At 39.0% G+C, this 12,441-nt stretch overlaps 1 long non-coding RNA gene across 1 annotated transcript; it reads left to right on the top strand.

Moving 5' to 3' along the window:
• Positions 1–11,152: 11,152 nt before the first annotated feature.
• On the top strand, positions 11,153–11,712 carry LOC125016833. The gene is made up of 2 exons (XR_007113771.1): positions 11,153–11,388; positions 11,660–11,712. It is a non-coding gene; the product is annotated as an uncharacterized LOC125016833 (long non-coding RNA).
• The last annotated feature ends 729 nt before the right edge of the window (positions 11,713–12,441 follow it).

The following is a 12,441-nucleotide window of genomic DNA, read 5'->3' as shown; positions in this document are numbered from 1 at the left end:
AAGGTGCACTACTTCAGCAGTCAAGTCCAAAATGAAATCATAGCACTAACTGGAGACAGAATAATTGACGAGATAGTCAAAAGGGTAAAAAAAAAAAAAAAACTTTTCTGTCATAATGGACTGTAGTCCTGGCATTAGTCACACTGAGCAACTTTCTGTTGTCTTAAGAGTGGTGAACTGCGAGCCATCAGTTGTTGCATCTATCTCTGAACATTTCGTAGGATGTTCAAGACGCTACTAGCAAAGGTCTGTGTGACACACTACTGGAGAAGCTAGACAAGTTGACCTTGAGCATTGCAGACTGTCGTGGACAATCCTACAATAATGGGAGAAACACGATGGGACTTAAACAACGGATTCAAGCAAGACTATTGCAAATGAATGAGAAGGCACTGTGTGTCCCATGCAGTAGTCACACTCTAAATCTGGTTGTAGCAGATGCTGCAAAATCTTGAGTCATCTCCATCGCCTTCTTTGGTGTTCTCCAGAGACTGTACAATCTTTTCAGCTCCTCTGTGCACCACTGGGCAGTTTTACAGGAACATACCACGTTAATACGGCCCGATTTCCGGCAGGCCTGTTACGTGATATAATAAACAAGAGTCGTTCATGCGGCAGACCGGCATTTCAAACAACAACCAGACGGATAATAGTACTTTTTTTAATCATGTATGTAATGTTCCCGCTACTTCTGGTGCAGGTAAGATCCCTCAGACGGCTCCGTTTCTCTTCTTCTTCTTCTGCAATCAGCTTTCTTGGAAGTTTTTGTTCCGGGGTCACATGCCAGCGCAGCGCTCGTGGAGCATGCACACACGCATTATCTGATTGAAAACTCAGATTCAATTGCATTATCTGGGTGTCTCAATCGGACAATGAGAACTCCGATTTTAATCGGAGTAACGTGTTTACATGCACTTAAGTTCTCCTGTTATAGTCCGATTAAGGCAATAATTTGTTTGTTTTTTTCACGTGCATGTAAACGCACTGAGTGAGAGTGTATCTGGAGAATTTCAGGTAAAATTAGCTTGCTGCCTCTAAGACTGATGCTAGAGAGATAGCAGAAAACCTAGAGATTGATATGACATTTCCTGAAAAAATGAAGCGGAAAACAACAGGAAGTTCCTGTATGAGGACAGGAAAGGTTGGTCATAGTGTAGTGTAATTTTAAAGCCTGTGATGGGCTAAGAAGAAGATAAATGAAAAACACAAGCAAATGACAATGAGGTCATGTTTGATTATAATGTTATATTGATTACAGTGATATATCTGATTATAATGTCATTAGATTGATTATAATATGATGTTTGATATGATATTCCAAAGCTACTGGTGTAATACAAGTGGATGAACCTAGAAAAATAAAAAGGTAGTTGAAATAAATTAAGATTCTGCATGCAACACTAGGCTCTCAGGGCCACGGCTCTAGCCAATCGTGCACAGTACAGTAAGAACACCTGGCACCCAAGGTCACGAGGTTCAGCAACAGTTCAAATGAGGGTCTGGTGTGGGGGTGTGCCCCATGGACAGAAGGTGTAACCTGTGAGAACCCAAAAGTATAAAAGACGAGAACAAAGGCATTTACACTTTAGAGTAGGATTGTGGTGGACTTTGTGTTCACTGTAATGTCGCTCCCCTTTGTTGCTGGCAGTAAAGATTACTCTGATGCTCTGGACGCCGACTCCTGATTATTTCTTCGAGACGTCAAGGAGAAGACTCCACCAGGCTGAATTGAACATCTGCCAGGGATTTTTTTTTTTTTGACGAAAGTCAAACAAAAATAACTTAGTTGTTAGAAGATGAGCTGTTATACAGCTGGACAGAGTGAGAAATAAACGTTATGTAGCGTTCATTATGGGACAAACTTCTCAGTGAGGGACAGGACTGGTTCACTCCAACCACCCCACGTGAACTGAACTGTACAGCCCTCAGTGATGAGGAAAACCACACTCTGATCATTGAAGGTCCCTCACACCCACTCCACCACACCTTCATGTTACTGCCATCAGACAGGCGCTATAAAGTACTGTAGACATGCAAGGACATCTTTAATATGTCAATAAAAAAAATCACTTCCATTTACCCATTTAAATCATAAAACTGTAGATAAGCACGTCTTAAAAAGTAGACATAAAGAATCTCATAAATCTAAAACTGAGGTGGTCTTCTGCTTTTAATGCTGTACATACTGGCACCCTGCTACACCACCTCTCTGACCTTCAGATTCACCACACACTGATTTTGTGGATTAGGAACTTTTTAAGGACAGACCACAACAGGTGCTTTTAAATGGTTTTAAATCCATTATATTAACTTTAAACACAGGGCTCCCCCAGAGCTGTGTTCTGTCTCCAATCTTCTCCTCTGTTTATATTAACAACATCTCTTGTAGCAGAGAAGGAATGACACTGCTGAAATACACAGATGACATAGCCCTGGTGGCTATGACGGACATCCATGCTCTGTCCCAATACCAGGAGACAGTCAACAGCCTGGTCCAAACATTTACAGGAAACTGTCTGGATCCAGGGTCAGCTGGTGGAGTTGAAAACTTTAAATATCTGGGGACAGAGGTGGAGACCCACCTGTCCTTCACACAGCACACTGACTCTGCTGACAAAAAAGCACAACAGTACGCCCACCTGCTTAGGAAACTCAGAACCTTCAATGTCAGCAGCAATATTTTAACACTGGTGTACGGGTCATTCATCATTCGATCAATTCTCACCTTCAGTGTTTCATCCTGGTACAACTCTCTCACCATCAGACATAAAACAAAATTCTCCCACATTATTAATCAGTACAGCAAAATAACCAGTTCACTCCAAACCCCCCTATCTGAACTGTACAGCAACTCCGTGATGATGAAAGTCACTCTGATCACTGAAGACACACCCACTCCACCACAACTTCATGTTACTTCCATCAGACAGGCGCTATAAAGTACTGCTGACTGGCAAGAACATCCACAAGAAATCTTTTCTTCTCTCTGGTATAACCGCCCTGAACAATATAAAATAGGCCCTGGAGTTTGTTGCTGTTTTTGGATGCACGTCTTTTATTGTGTTTTATAGTGTTTCAAGTGTCAAAAGGAGATAAGGCGTCTCCAGGAATTTAGTGGGTTTTGAGAGGCAAGGTGTGAGTGTTGGTGTTCCTGTAAAAGAACACGGATACAGATGTCCAGTTCAAGGGTGATTTTTTTAACTGTGGTCTGTAATACAAATACAACAATACAAAGTAAACATCAACATGACAAAACCATTCATAATACCAAATAAGATAATGAAATCCTAAAATAATTAATTAACCAAGGTTACTGTATCCAGCACTCATGTATATAATAAAGATCATGTAAATAAAAAGAAATAACCTCATAAGATAGGAGACCGCATGACTTGGCTTATTAGCAGCACACCAGGCTAAATAGCATTAACTAATGCAGAACTAAACAATGTACTCTAACTCCAAAATAACATCCAACTTAGACAGCATAACATCACTACACTCACCTTCTGGCATTTACACACAGCAATAAACTGGTCAAAAGGGGGAGAAAGCAAAGAGATTGTATTACATCCGCTGCTACATCAAGAGAACTGACACTGTTTTCACGGTATTTTCCGGACGTGGTGCATTCAATAATGTCAGAACGGCCATTAACGGCATTAAATTTGATTTCCAGAGGTATTAAAAATTTTTAAAAATACTTTTGATGAAAAGATAATATTCCCAATTTATTCTTAGTATATACCTAAACATTATTTTTGCACGGATTGGTGTGATAAACATGCGGAACCAATTAATTGGGTTAAGTGTTTACGGCCAGTGCACAAATCCACAACACGTGCTCTGAGCGTGCCCATGGCTCTGGGAGTGGAGAAAATGGGCAGAAAAACGGGGAAATGCGGAAATGCGATTTCCAGCAAAAGTGGCTGAAGGAGAAACGATTTCGGACCTGGTTGAAACCCGCTGACGGTAAACCAGGAGAAGGATTTTGCAGCGTGTGTGAAAAGGCCTTTAAGATTTGCACAATGGGTGTAAACGCTGTCAAATCCCATATGCTATCGGAGACCCACAAATCAGTAGTAGCCAGCAGTTAACTGTGCCAGTTCTCTTTGCTGTAACCAGCAAAGCAACTTCTGCTAGTACTACCACAACTGCTGCTGCAGTGACCGATTCCAGCACGAGTACAGCTGGTACGGAGCGGAAACCTTGCGAGTAGCCTTTGGCCCCAGCGCGCTCCAGCGCACATTTCAAGCAGATGGAGCACTCTCCAGACAGATCAAATTGTGGGTTGTGTATTCAGTGTTAGGACAATTTCCACAAACATAAATTCTGGTACTTTCAGAAGCCTGTTTTTTTTTTTTGTTTTAAATATAGGCAGTTCCACGAGCCATTTAAAATTCTTAAGATAATTACAGTATCATTGTCAAATAAAATGCTTAAAATTTAATTCAGAGTTGGATATGGATATTGTGTGTGTGTATATATAGGTAAGTCAATGGTCTTGCTCTTATATAGCGCTTTTCTACCTACTCAAAGGTACTCAAAGCGCTTTTACAGTCAGAGACACATCCACCCATTCGCTCACACAAGCACACACACATTCACACACCAGCGCCAGTTGCACTGGGAGCAACTGGGGGTTCAGTATCTTGCAGTATCTTGCTCAAGGACACTTCAGCATATGGCACACCCGGGGGAGCGAACCGCTAATCCTTCGGTTCATGGACAATCCGCTCTACCTACTGAGCCATAGCCGCCCCGGCTAACACGTGTGAACACGTATGGTAGTTGCAGTTAGTCATGGGCCTTAAAAATGTTTGAAATGGCATTAAAGGGGGCATTAAAAAGCACTGAATTAGATTTGCTGGTACCTGCAGAAATCCTGTTAGAGAAACAAGTTATTTCTGAATAGAACTTAATTAAAAAAAACAGTTAACGATAAATCAACAGCATGGGCTTTCTAACAAAGTGTATGTTTTTCTATGGGGCTGAGAGGTATAAAAAATAAATCCCCAAACCCACTTTCTCAGTCCTGTTGTTCTTCTCTAAAATCTCTCTGAACATCATTCACTTATTGTTCAGCCTCCACACTCCAGAGGAGAGAGCTTCTACATTTATTAAGTTATTGATTCTTTAATATATCAATAAAAGAATCACTTTAATTTACTCAGAAATACAACTCGTGGATTTTTTATTTATTTATTTTTTTTAATGTGTGACATCGGTAATCCATTACAATATAACAATAACGTAACAATAAGTCGTATAAAATGAATGTGTGGACTTTGTATTATTATTTTTTTTTATCTTCAGACATAAAATTTTTACTGGGGACACAGGACTGTAAAGCAGGTAACAAAACATCTAAAGAAAATTATGCCTGAAGATAAGAAAGCATGTCTTAAAAAGTAGACGTAATGAACCTCATAAATGTCAAACTGATGTGTTGCAGACAAACGTGTGTGGATGAAGCACAAACCATCATGCTAGCGCTGAAATACTTCACTTAAGAAGATGTAATTTCAGTGGAATAAATTTAGATGGCATTAGTTAACACTAATTTATTTTAAACTTAAGTGGAAAAAGTAAAAGTGAATAATGAGTGTTTGACTATTTTGTGAATTTTATACACCGATCAAGCAATTTATTCACATTATAAAGTAAAACAGATTTTGACAGAGCCTCAACAAGAGTGCAACCATGAGGTGTAGGGTTTAAAATGTCATGAGTTGATTTTCTAATTTAGCAGTGGAGAATTTTAATAATTTTAAACTATGTAGATTATTATGTAGGTTTTTTTCTTTGTTTGTTTTTTGCTGATTGACAACATTAAATGTTAAATGTTCTGGTAAATGAATTCACATAACCCAGTGATTCTCAAACTGTGGTAGTGGTATGAGGGCTCCATCTAGTGGTATGCCAAAGAATCACTTAACTAAATATAAATAAAATTTTAAATATAAAACGTGAAATGCTATCCAAAATATTCAAATGGGTGAAAATATCTTATCAAGCAATGACAAGAAAATGAAAGGAGATACAAATTAATTTAATAATTTTAAAAAGTTTGCAAGTGCTTCTGGGTAGCCATACGTAGTGTACATATGTTTCCCGCCGGTTCCGCTGACAGACCATTATCCGCCATTGGTAGCTACAGGCTAGGCTGCTATGGGAAAAGGTAGAGTTGGTTTTGCTAATTATGATAAGTACGACAAAATTACTGTTGTGGCTTAAATCCGCAAATGGGAGCGTGGATCAGGAGAGAGGAAGAACTGAAGAGGATGGGTGTGAACCGAGCGCAGATGCTAATGACAGTGGCAAAACTAGCCCCAGAACTGCTAGCAAACGGCAGAAACCAGTGAGGAGGGAGTATGACTGTCTCACCACGTGGAGTCATGTTGGGTTTTTGTCCTGTCTCCATGTTTTGTATCGTCACTTCATGTTTTATTTTGAAAAGTAACTCTCCATTCGTTTCAGGTCGCTTGCCCTTCCTCATGTGTCACTGGTCTGATTGTCTTCCCTGATTCCTGATTACTTCCATCTGTTCTCCATTACCTCCATGTGTTTAAATAGTCTGTCTCCCTTGTCTTTACCAGAGTGTCTCTGTCTTTGTGTGTGCATCCTAGCCTTACCACAGCCTTGTTTAAGATTGCTATTTGGATTGTGTCCTGTTATTTGCTGAAGAGAAGTTCTTCCTTTTTAAGTTTTTGGATTTATTTTTCCTCGTTATCGACTTCAGCCCTTTGAGTTCTTCCTCCCCTTCTGGAGCGATTTTTAGTTTTGGTTTTTCTGGCAGAGGTTCTCTGAGGTTGTTTTTCAGAGCTGGCCCTATTTTTCCTTGCCTTGAGTTTTTTTTTTTTTTTTTAAAAGACTGTTTTCTAGAAACCATTTCCTGCATCTGCGTCCTGTGCCCTTGTCTGGTCGTGACAATGACGAAAAAACATAAAACTGGGATTCATTTGGAGTGGGACGGAGGAGCTGCCCAGGCCGCAGTGTATTGTCCATGAAACCATCACATCTCAAACAGCATCTTGCAACCAAACACACAGCACTAAAGGACAAACCCATGGATTTTTTTTTTTTTTTTTATGAAAACGTGATGAACTGAAGTAGTCTGAGTCCACGATTCTGTCCTATGGTACACCCGTAGCCGGACTACGTAGCCGTTGCAGGAATGTGTTCAGAGGCATGCACACCCATCACATTAAGCTCAGTAAATTGTCAATCAATAGCCAATCAGTCAATAGTCTGTGTATATTTAACTACAACTCTTGTTCTTAATGCTTTTCCTCACTTTTATTTTATTCTTAATCTTATTGTCCTTCCTCTGTTTGTGGGTGTGTGTTTCTGTTTCAGAAAGCAGTCACTAGGGTTGGGTATCGTTTGAATTTGAACGATTCTGGTTTCGAGTCCGGTTCCTAACGATTCCGATTCTTTTAAGAGGCAGGGTCAAAAAAAATTAACATTAAATGAGCTGGCTAACCAGAGTTCTTTCTGGATGAAATGGTCTGAACTTCTCTATGAACTTTTTAACCTTACTATGAGTTTCTCACAGGGCTATTTTAAACCAGTACATAAATATCCTATGAACTTGAACCTATGAACTTGAATATAAATGTTATGAATTTTCTTTTCACAGGGGTACACTTTCACAAGGGCTTTATTTTTGAAAACCTCAAACACATATCTTGAGTGTATGAAAAAACATTAAACATTACTGGGCTAACCTGGTGCAGTATATCAGTATAAAGGCATGATTATTAGGATTGAGAACCTATATAATTTCAGCTGTCGTACACTTACACTCTCCTCCTCATCCTTATCTTCCACTGCCTCATTCCCTTCACTCCTTTCCTCAGACTGCATGGTGTCCTCATCATTTCCACAGTCTTCCGCTGACTACAAAGAAAATAACTAGCATTTCGATCTCAGATTTTTAATAGCTGAAAAGGACAGTTGTGCATGAATGACATTTCACCTGTTCAATCAGCTTTCTCTCGATCTGGTCCAAGTCACTGTCATCCACCTTCTGTTTAAAGCACCACTTGGAGAAAGTTCCTAATCTCATCATTCTGCAAAACACATATTCTTCAAATGTTTGATCAAGCTGCAGGAATAAAGATATTTCTATTCTTCATCAATTTCATTCCAGCTGCTGCCACTTTACCTGTTCTTTTTTTAAGGTTGGATACAAACACTGTCTCCCTCTTTCACAGTCAGATGTGCCTCGAGCTTTTGGAGAATGGGTAGTATCTGTCCGCAGGTGGGGCTCTTTTCTGAAGACACGCAGAGTGTGTACATGTAGAGAACTTTCATGAGACTGAAGTCTTCTGCTCTCTGAAAATCCTCCTCAGTCAGCCGAGCAAGCCTGTATGTAAAAGAATACAGAACACATAGATAGTGTTAGAAATATTCTCTCTTTTCTTAACAAAACCCCTACCATATGCACTCCCAACATTAGCACATAGTCTATCATGACCGCTCTATGTAGTAAGTCAAGACAATCAATGCAATGATGCAGTGCATTCACTCTTATACTGTTCTTTGAACTCATATTTTGTGTGTATTGGTATTTTTTGTGTCTAAGCTTAATACATCAGGATCAAATATCTTATCCATCTAGTCTGTCTATCTCTACTTGTCCCTTTCCATATTCTTTCTCAGCCGTTGATCCAAGCTGGCTGCTTGAATTGCAGAGTACTGCTCTGTGAATCTCTCCTGCATTAGGTAAAGAGAATTCCAGCGTGTTCTCACATCAAGAACGAGTTAGTGTCGGGGCAGCTCTGATAGAAACAAGAACATTACTTTGAAGTCATTTAGCAAATGTTTTTCATCCTAGCAGACAATATTTGTATTTAAAATAAGTAGTCAAATACTGTAGTACTACTGCAGAACTCAAATAATAAGATCAGAAATATAAAGTTATTACCTTAATGTCATATACAATGCACAACAGTTAAATAAAGTGAACCTCGTGTTTCTTACGTAGAAGTTCTTGCTTCTCCTGGAGAACCACCTTTGCCATCAAGCACCTCTTCATCCACACAACAATGGTTTGGACCTTGGCCACCCACTGACTCACTGAATTTAGGGAGTACGGGCTTTGTGCGGCTAGATTAAGTGTGTGGGCAAAGAAGCACAGTTTCACAAATTGCAGGTGCTTAATGGCAGCATTATGACAGTGATTGCTACAATTTTGTCAGAAATGCCAAATTTATACAGAACATCACCGATTTCCTCTGCCCCAACACAACTGGTCTGAGCTTTGTACACAGCTTTTGTTTTTAGCACTTTTTGCTGCATTTCGCCCTCCATTATACAAGGTGCTGTGATGGTAAGGTAGTGGTCCTGTGTGATCCTACTCCAGCCATCACATGTGAGTGCAACAGAGCAAACGTCACTGAGCTCTGTAATTACATTGGACTTCTCAACCTTATACCAAAATGGGATTAACATATTTGCTAAGTTGTCCCTGGAAGGTTGGTGTGTACTTGGGGTTGATGGCTTTCACAATGTCCCTGCAAACATAAACAAACATATAATGTCAGTCACTGTAACGTTAGATCAGGGTGGACTATTAATTACCTTAGCTCTATCGTTATTGCTTAACTAACCTAATTGTTGGTGATTCCACATCTGAAAAGGGTTGCAACCTTTTCACAATGTATGCTGTAACCTTTTTGTGGCTCTTCAATTTGTTGCACTGACATCTTCCCCCTGGACGCTATGGTGAACGGAGTTGCCTGGCTAACGTTTGCAATTCCAGGTTGATTTTTTTTTAATCACCACAGTGAGGATTTATTTTCACTGAACTGTATTCCTTCAGTGCAAACAGTGTCTACGGCAGCATTTTAAAGGAGTTAGTCTGGTCTAGACTACCTTGTTTTTGTTCCTGAAACTTGGCATCTTTTGGCCTGGACCAGTGCATCAACAACAGGTGTCATGTCCTGACTAAAAATGGGTCTCAGAATATCACTTAAATGCTTGATGCTTATGTGTGAGCCTTGAGTGCAGTTTTGTTTCATCAATGTTCATCACTGAGAACACTTGTTCCAAACATGCACAAAAATTTTGCAGCCTGTTTATTTGGGAAAAACTGTTAATTTGGGGAATACCAAAGGCAAGAGATACTGATGAAATGTGTCCTTCAAATCTGCATCACATTGCGAATCAATTATTTCTAGTTGGATGTCGACAGGCACATCAGAAGCTTTAACTGTGTCCCGCTTCACACTCTAGTCCAGATGGTGGCGGTAATGCCCATATAGGTAAAGCCCCAAACAGTTTTTTTGGTAACTGCCATTGAACAACAGGGGAAAAAATGGGGGCGTGGACGATGAGGGGTGGTCGTTCAATAATGGCCCCATAGCATGTTTTGGAAGAAACTCAAGAGTTGAAAAATCTGTGGGTGGACCTGAACCACTTGGTGCTGTAGTTTTGGATGCTGTTAATGATAATGCCTTAAAGTCCAAAATATGAGAACTGAAGATGGAAATATGAGGAATACACTAACCTAGAAGTAAAATTCATCGAAAGACAGAAAAAAGACTCAACTAGACACCAAAGAGGAAAACACTCACAACAAAAAAACCAACAAACAAATGAACGGACAGCTCACAAATGGAAGACTTGGATGAGACACAGGTGAAACATGTCCACTCGTATCCACTGGGTGTCAGTAACCAACACATCATCCAGACCTTCAAAGTGGATCTGACAAACCAGACACAAAATCAACACCTGAAAGTTGAATTGTGGATGTTGAAAAGTGGATGTTGTAAAGTTACTCCTGAAACAACTTTACAAATATAGTCTACATCTTCTGAATTTCACCCTTTATGTAGTATCCTCAGATAGAGGGAGGACTATAAGTGTGTGTTATCTGTCCAAAAGTGTATAAGAGGAAGTGTTATGTAATGTGTTGTCTCCTCTGCCGTGATGCTGCCTACCACGTAAACCCGTAAAATTCCACAAAGCTATTTTGGGTGTTTTAATGAGTTTGTCTTGAATGTGCCGAGTTTATACATCAAAACCAAAGTTGACTCTTGAACCTATAAAATTAGATTTAAAGTTTTTCCAGAACATCTATTTAATTTCGTATTAGCATTCTTTATGTACATATAGTTAAGGTACATATTTGGCTAAAGAACCATGTCAAGTCTATAGTGGTTAAGAGACAGAATAAGAGAGAGAGAGAGCACACATTTACCAGCACATGTCTGAACAAGATGTATTACACTTGTGCTGCCCCCTCTGGCGTACACATCTCTGCCTGAAGGTGGCAGTATTACGACAGAGGTACGAAAGTTATAATTTCAGAAGAAGCGGTTAATCTGCAGCCGAATTTCAGCAGTGTTCGTTCACAAGTTAAGAGAACATATGTCTGTGAGTATTATGTATACGTATTTGAAGGTCTTACTGTAATCGCTATTAACGTTTGAAGAACGTCCGTTTTATCTTTTGCAACTGTGGCAATGCTAGTTTGTTAGCCTGTCATGGTGTTTTTCATTGTATGTTAGCATTGAGCTAGCGGACTTGATTCTTAGCTGTTTAAAGACGAATTTTAGCTAATTGCTTTACAGTAAGTTCGAATGCTATTAACGTATTTGTTAATTAAGAATATATTGTTTTAATTCTTGTTGTATATATATTTCAGTTTTACAGTAATCTTCAACTGAGAGTGACAAATAAATCCTTGAAGAAAGAAGACTTTGCCTCTCATTGGAGAACTGTTAGCTATCTGCCAAACTAAGCAATTCACGTTCAGGGAGGGCAGAATAACACTTTTATTCTGAATATTTTAATTGTTGCTGTTTTGCTGTACTGATGATAAACATGTTTTCGGAGATAAACATCGTCTTCCTGAAAGTTATTTTTTTATTTTATTTAAAATATCAATAAAAATAACTTTAATAAAACTTGTGGAAGATTTTTTTTATGTGTGATGTTGTAATCTTTTCACTTGACACAGCAATAAATGGTTAAGATGAATGTGTGGACTTTAATCTTTCATTTCCACTGAAAGAGCACAATGTCTTTGTTTCTTGAACTGGCTTAATTTTGACACCTTCTGAGTTAACAAAACTGAGCTGTGACAGACAACCATGTGTTCATTAAACACAAACCACTTAGAGGTTGTTAAATCTAACCATCATGTTAGAACTGAAAGAGTGCAGCTATTTATTTCAGTGGAATAAAGTTATGTGGCATGAATTAACAGCAATTTATTGTAAATTTGAGTGCTTTCTTTTGAAAAAGAAATGGTGAATAATGACTGTTTTTTACTATTTTGTGACATTTTATACACTGATCAAGAAATTGATTCACATTGTAGAGTTAATTGTAAACTTTTATACCTAGATTTTGACAAAGAGCCTCAACAAGAGTGTAACCATGAGATGTAGGACTTGATTTTCTAATTTAGCATGGGGATTTTTT

This window comes from Mugil cephalus, chromosome 11, assembly GCF_022458985.1.
Source record: "Mugil cephalus isolate CIBA_MC_2020 chromosome 11, CIBA_Mcephalus_1.1, whole genome shotgun sequence".
NCBI lineage: Eukaryota > Metazoa > Chordata > Actinopteri > Mugiliformes > Mugilidae > Mugil > Mugil cephalus.
Note: the sequence above shows the minus strand (reverse complement) of the source record. Positions and strands in the feature narration are given on the sequence as shown.